The following is a 7,978-nucleotide window of genomic DNA, read 5'->3' on the forward strand; positions in this document are numbered from 1 at the left end:
TCGTGATGAATTCCATGAAGTAATACTCTGAGCGTGGGTTTATCCAATACTCAAATCTCAATTTCTGAGTACTCATGAACATTGCAGCAATTCTATTGCCATGTCTATCCTTAGACAATCTGCAATCCAATTCATGACAGTCTTAATTCACTACTTACTTCCAAGAGTACGAGCGACTGTGGAGTTTGAATAATCTCATTATTCAGGAAGTAAAACATGCAAAAATGAAACACAATAATAAACAATTGACAAAAGGTAGTAGCCAAACTTATAAATAATACTTTATTATTTAATCACCAAAAGTCAATTACATTTACTTTGTTACAAGTTTCAAAAACTAATCTAACTACTAAAACTAATATCATCTTTCAGTCCTATGCTCCGAGCATGCTGAATATGCTTAGCCCTACTCAGACCCTTTGTGAGGGGATCTGCTGGGTTATCTTCAGATGACACCCTCTTTACTATAAGATGGCCTTCTTCAACTCTATGTCTGATGAAATGGTACTTTCTGTCGATATGTCTGGTCTTACCATGATCTCTTGGTTCCTTTGTCAAGGCAACCGCTCCTTCATTATCGCAAAACAGTTCCATAGGCTCCTGGATGGTTGGAACAACTCCGAGATCCCCGATGAAGTTCCTCAACCAAGCTGCTTCTTTCGACGCTTCACTTGCTGCTATGTACTCTGATTCACAAGTAGAATCAGCCACCGTATTTTGCTTGGAACTCTTCCAAGTAACTGCTCCTCCATTCAGTAAAAACACCCAGCCTGACCGAGAACGGAAGTTATCTCTATCCGTCTGAAAGCTGGCATCACTGTAACCATCTACTCTCAAAGTATCACTGCCACCAAGCACAAGAACCCAGTCCTTTGTCCTTCGCAAATACTTGAGTATATTCTTAACTGCTATCCAATGAGCTCTACCTGGGTTTCCCTGATAGCGACTGACCATGCTCAAAGCAAATGCCACATCAGGGCGAGTACATGTCATAGCGTACATGATCGATCCGACAGCGGAAGCATAAGGTACACGACTCATGTCATCTATTTCAACATCTGTACTCGGGCATTGAGTCTTACTCAATTTGGTATTGCTCTGGATAGGTAGCTCTCCCTTCTTGGAATTTTCCATACTAAACCTCTTTAGTACCTTATCCAAGTATGTGCTCTGACTAAGTCCAATTAGTCTCTTCTTTCTATCTCTCAATATTCTAATCCCAAGAATATAGGCAGCTTCTCCAAGGTCTTTCATGGCAAAACACTTTCCAAGCCAAGACTTAACTTCTTTCAAGGTTGGAACGTCGTTACCAATGAGTAATATGTCATCGACATACAACACCAGAAAAGTTACTATACTCCCACTAGCTTTGATATACACACAGAACTCATCTTCACTTCTAGAGAAACCAAATTCTTTGACTTTCTCATGGAAGCAAAGATTCCAACTGCGAGATGCTTGTTTCAATCCATAAATGGATTTCTCAAGCTTGCACACTCTATTTGGGAACTTTGCATCAACAAAACCCTCTGGCTGACTCATGTAAACATCTTCAGCCAACTTCCCATTAAGGAAAGCAGTTTTGACATCCATCTGCCAGATTTCATAATCATGAAAGGCAGCTATGGCGAGCAATATCCTAATAGATTTAATCTTAGCCACTGGCGAGAAGGTTTCATCATAGTCAACCCCTGGGGTTTGAGTGAAACCTTTTGCAACCAGTCGAGCCTTGAATGTGTGCACATTTCCATCCATGTCTGTCTTCTTCTTGAAGATCCATTTGCACCCAACTGTCTTACGACCTGATGCACTATCAACCAAATTCCAAACTTGGTTGTCATACATGGACTTAATCTCGCTGTCCATTGCCTCTTTCCACTTGGAAGCCTCTGGGCCTGCCATTGCTTCCTTATAAGTGACTGGTTCATCTAAGTTTACCAGTGTTCTGTCACTTATGAATGTGTCACCATCTGAAGTAATATGAAAACCATACAACTCAGGTGGCACACTCACCCTAGTGGATCTTCTAAGAGGTAATGAGTTATCGATTGGTTCAACAGGAACTGTTTCCTCTGGTTGAGTGCTAGTGTCATCTAAGGTTCCTTCATTGGCTGACTCTTGAATTTCTTCAAGGTCAATAGTGCTCCCACTGTCCTCTTTGAATATGAGCTCTCTTTCAAGAAAGACTCTTCTTCGTGCTACAAAGACCACGTTCTCACTAGGCCTGTAGAACAAATATCCAAAAGACTGCTTTGGGTAACCAATGAAAACACATTTCTCACTTCTAGCTGCTAGCTTGTCGTGAGTCTCTCGTCTTACGAAAGCTTCACAACCCCAGACTTTAATGTGTGCTAACGAGGGAACTTTCCCTGTCCACATTTCGTGAGGTGTTTCGGCAACCTTCTTTGTAGGGACAAGATTGAGGATGTGGGCGGCTGTCTCTAAGGCATACCCCCAGAAGTGAATAGGAAGCGAAGCCCGACTCATCATAGAACGAACCATGTCTAACAAGGTTCGATTGCGCCTCTCAGCTACACCATTTAACTGTGGTGTCCTAGGAGGAGTCAATTGTGAGACTATCCCACATTCTTTCAGATAGTCGTTAAACTCGATACTAAGATACTCCCCGCCTCTATCGGATCTAAGTATCTTTATCTTTCTGCCCAATTGATTTTCGACTTCATGTTTAAACTCTTTGAACTTTTCAAAAGTTTCTGACTTATGCTTGATCAAGTAGATATATCCATATCTGCTATAATCGTCAGTGAAAGTCACATAGAATCGATTAGCATCTCTTGTAGTTGATCTGAAGGGCCCACACACATCTGTGTGTATGAGATCCAACAGACCTTCACCTCTTTCACAAGACCCTGTGAATGGTGATTTTGTCATCTTTCCCAAAAGACAAGATTCACACATATCATCTGACTTTAGGTCAAATGATTCCAACACTCCATCCTTTTGGAGTTGGGCTATGCGTTTCTTGTTAATGTGTCCAAGACGACAATGCCACAAGCATGCCTTGTCTATACTATTAGACAAGTCAATATTAAGTACACTATTTCCTAGACTATCAACACAAGTCACTGTTTCATACACACCATTACAAGGCAAAGCTTCAAACATAAAAACACCATTCTTATAAACAGAAATTGAACCATTCAAATCATTAAAAGAATATGTAAAACCTTGTCTGAACAATGCATGAAATGAAATAATGTTTCTCGTCATCTCAGACGAATAGCAACAATTTATTAAATCTAATCTAACATCATTACTAAGCAGAAGCTGATAAACTCCGATCTTGGTTACTGGTGAAGACTTTCTGTTTCCCATGATCAGGTTTATCCTTCCTCGCTCTATCTCCTCACTTTCCTTTAGACCCTGCAAATCAGAACAGATATGAAAACCACATCCTGTGTCAAGGACCCATGAACGAGAAGATAATGAGTTATTAGCAGAAATAGTGTAAATACCTGCCGAAGATGGCTTCACTTTGCCATCCTTGATATCTTGCAGATATTGTGGGCAAGATCTCTTCCAATGTCCTTTTTGGTTGCAGTAAAAGCAAACTGCCTCTTTTGGATCAGAAACATGGGGAGTGGAACCATTGGGCTTAGCCTTTGGGCCATTACTAGATGACCCAGCTTGAGCCTTGCTCTTCCAGTTTTGCTTGGGAGGACCTTTCCTCTTTTTCCCCTTTCCCTGTCCAATAGCCAAAACAGGGGCACTAGCAGGCGTGGAGGGTATACTTTTACCCTTCATCCCTGCCTCAGCTGTCTGCAACAAGTTGTGCAATTGGGCCAAGGTCTGCTCAGTATTGTTCAAATGGTAAGTTAGAATAAACTGACCATAACATTCAGGAAGTGAGTTCAAGACCATGTCAATGGCCAATTCCTCATCAAAGTGAATATTGAGCTTGACCAAACGCTCTATGTAGCGTTGCATTCTTTGCACATGTGACACAACTGACTCCCCATCTTTCATCTTGCAAGCCATGAGTGACTTGACTACTTCGAACTTTTCTTGACGAGCTCGCTTATGGTACTTTTCCATAAGGTCCTTGTTCATCTCGAAAGGCCAGTAGTCCTCATAGTACCTCTGCAATTCTGGGGACATAGTTGCCACCATGATGCATGCCACTTTGGTAGCATCATCGTAATGTTTCTTGTAGGCAGCAAGATCTTCAGGAGTAGCTTCATTCTCATCAAGCTCTTTGAGCTCCTTTTCAAGAACATATTCTTTGTTCTCGAAACGAAGAGCCATCTTGATGTTGCGCATCCAATCGTTATAGTTTGAGCCATCCATAACGACTTTGGAGCAGATATTGAGCAAAGAGAAGTTCTGGTTGGAGGAGGATGAAGCAGAAGTGTTTCCAGGAGTAGACATCTGAAAAGAAAGAAAGTTTTAGTTAGATTTCAAGATACCTTAATAGAATAACCCAAAGATATAATATCAAGGTTAGGATCCAACTATGAAGATTCACAACTTAGAAATGGGATGCCGAGATCCAAGTGCAAATTTCATAAAGGTAGGTGAATGACGATTCACCAATTCCACCATTAGACGAAACAAACGAAGTGAAATTCCTAATTCTTTTGAGATACATTGAAACTATTCAATGGCATGTTTTAATCTCAGATTATGCTCTTCTATTTGTGACTGGGATGCCGAGGATCACAAACAAGATGTGAATAACCATGCAAATGTGCTTGGTAACCTCATTGTCTTTATCATTAACTATTGATGTGCTGGTAAACCACACACGCTCCATCAAAATGACAATTATGAGATACCCATTACTACTCTTTATTAGTGCCTTTTAGTGTGCTGGTTAACCACGCACGCTCCACTAACGACCAATAAAGCATAATGTGCAATTTCATGGATTAGCATACTTTTCACATTTTTCCTAAAGTAACTAGAGTTGGGATTTTGAAAATAATGCTCTAGTACTTTCTTTAATATCATTATACTTTTAATGAGAAGTAGTTGTCCTATCAAATCCGTTCTGCTAACGACCCTCCACTAATCAAGGAAGCGGTGGGTGAGAGTGGACACCCATTCAACTACCATTTTATAGGCAGTTTTCTTATACCCCCCTTATAGATTAGCTTCGTGAATGAGGCATACTAGCGATTTGACTGACCATGTTCTTATACATATATAATATTAAACTTTTAATTATAATATATATATAAGGTGTGTTTTAAAACATTTTAAAACTTCAAGGGTTTATAAATTTCGAAATTTAAGCTATTAAATTTAAATTTAAATAAACCAATTAACTAGATTTAATATTTATCTTTTAATTAACTATTAATCAAATTATTAAATCTTGTAAGGATTATCTAATTAAATTAATCCATTAATTTAATCCTAATCCTTATCCCTCTAAATTTCAAAAAATAGGGTAAGGATAATTATCCAATTAATCTAATTAAGCAACAATTATCCAAAACAAGAAACCCTAAAACTTCTAAGCAAATTTCGAAATTTACAAGGGAGGAGGCTAGGGTTTTCAAAACCCTAACCCTAATTTCGATTAGGGTTCTTTGGAGGCTAGGGTTATCGAAAAAACCCTTTGATCCAAAACCCTAGAAATCGAAAATTTTGGCCTTTAGGGTTTAATAGCTATAAACCCTAATTTGCAATTCAACAATTGTAGCAATTCAATTTAAAACAACAATGTCTCTGATACCACTGATGGGTTTTAGGTAAAACAAATAAACTAGAAAACAATTCCTAAGTTCACATGCAACCTACTTTGGATCTATGTTTTAACTATTGAACATACAACTTTGAATTGCAAAACAAGAACCCTAGAGGAGAGAGGCTAATTTCGAAATTAACAAACTAGGGTTTAGAGTTTACATACCTTTCAATTGTTATAGCAAACAATTGATATTTCCTTGATCTTGATCTTGATCTTCTTGGAAGCTTTAGCACCACAAGTGTAATGCCTCTAATGGAATCACACCCAATGACTAGCAAGAAGGAAAGTAGAAGAAGAGAGAGGAGAGGGAGTATGCAATTTCGGCCAAGGTATTCTTCCAAAGAATCAGTACACAAAATGTGAGCCAGGAGGCTCCTTAAATAGTTGAGGGAACTAGGGTTTAGGGAAAACCCTAGTTATCCTTTGCTTAGGGCCTAAGCAAGACCCAAGGCCTTATCTTGGAGCCCTTGGACGAATTCTCTAGGGTTTCCCCTAGGGTTTTCGTCCACCCCCTTCCAAGGGGGTTCTGGAACCTTCCACTCAACTATTAGTTAATTGCAAACTAGTCCCTGCACTTTATAATTAATTCTTTTAACCCCAAAATTAATTCTGATTAATTTCTGGCTAACAATTAATTAAACATAATGATTTCTAATTAATATATTAATCCATTAATAAATCATTTATATTAATTTATTAATCTTATAAATTAATATCTCTCCTTTCATAATTTCCTTGTCCAGTTGCTAGGTTGAGGGCAACCCAAAAGGACTGTGCTGCTATCAATTCAAGTACATACCAATTATAGTTATGGGCTTAGACACCTAATCCAACACTATTTGCCTCCCACTGTCTCCTTGTCTTATGAATTCTCTCCCACGAAAGACTCCTCTCCTTGCTACAAAGACCACATTATCACTGGGTCTGTAGAAGAGGTAACCAAAGGACCTCTGTGGGTAGCCGATGAAAATACACCTCTCACTTCGAGGTTCGAGCTTGTCGTGAGACTCACGCCTCACGAAAGCCTCGCAACCCCAAATCTTGATGTGGTCTAAGTTAGGAACTTTCCCATTCCACATTTCATGAGGTGTTTTGGCAACCTTTTTGGTAGGGACTAGATTAAGGATATGGGCGGCAGTCTCTAAGGCATGCCCCCAGAATGAGATTGGTAACGAAGCTCGACTCATCATGGAACGAACCATGTCCAACAAGGTTCGATTGCGCCTCTCAGCCACACCATTCAACTGTGGTGTCCTAGGAGGTGTCAATTGTGAGACAATCCCACATTCCTTAAGATAGTCAAGGAACTCAATACTAAGATACTCTCCTCCCCGATCGGATCGGAGCATCTTGATTTTCCTACCCAGTTGATTCTCCACTTCCTGCTTGAACTCTTTGAACTTTTCAAAGGTTTCTGACTTATGCTTGATTAAGTAGATATATCCATATCTACTATAATCATCAGTAAAAGTCACATAGTAGCGATTAGCATCCCTAGTGGCAGTTTTGAAGGGTCCACACACATCTGTGTGTATGAGGTCCAACAAACCTTCACCCCTCTCACAAGAACCAGTGAAGGGTATCTTTGTCATTTTTCCAAGTAAACAAGATTCGCAACTATCATCTGATTTAAGGTCAAATGATTCCAAAACTCCAGCCTTTTGGAGTTGGCCTATGCGCTTCTTGTTGACATGTCCAAGACGACAATGCCACAAGGATGCTTTATCCAAAGTAATAGAAGAATCAATACGAAATACATTATTTCCTAAGTTGTCTACAATCGACACAGTTTCATATACACCATCACAAGGTAACGCTTTAAAATAAAACACATCATTATAAAAAGCATCAATAGCACCAATTTTATTATCAAAATAAAATGTGAATCCTTGCTTGTACAAACTATGAAACGAAATAATATTGCTCGCCATTTCTGACGAGTAACAACATTTATTCAAATCTAAAGTTAACCCATTATTAAGCAATAAAGAATAAACTCCAATCTTGGTCACAGGTGATGCTTTCCTATTGCCCATGATTAATTTTATCTTCCTGTGCTCCACTTCTTCACTACTTCTTAAGCCCTACAAATCAGTACAAATGTGAATACCACAACCTGTATCAAGTACCCAAGAGTTAGTATGCAATGAGTTATTAGACAATATGGTATAAATACCAGCATGGGTGGGTTTAACTTTCCCATCCTTTACATCCTGCAAGTACTTAGGGCAGCTTCGCTTCCAGTGCCCCTTTTCATGGCAG

This window comes from Lactuca virosa, chromosome 1 (genome assembly GCF_052849685.1).
Source record: "Lactuca virosa cultivar CGN04683 chromosome 1, Lactuca_virosa_CGN04683_v6, whole genome shotgun sequence".
Taxonomy (NCBI): domain Eukaryota; kingdom Viridiplantae; phylum Streptophyta; class Magnoliopsida; order Asterales; family Asteraceae; genus Lactuca; species Lactuca virosa.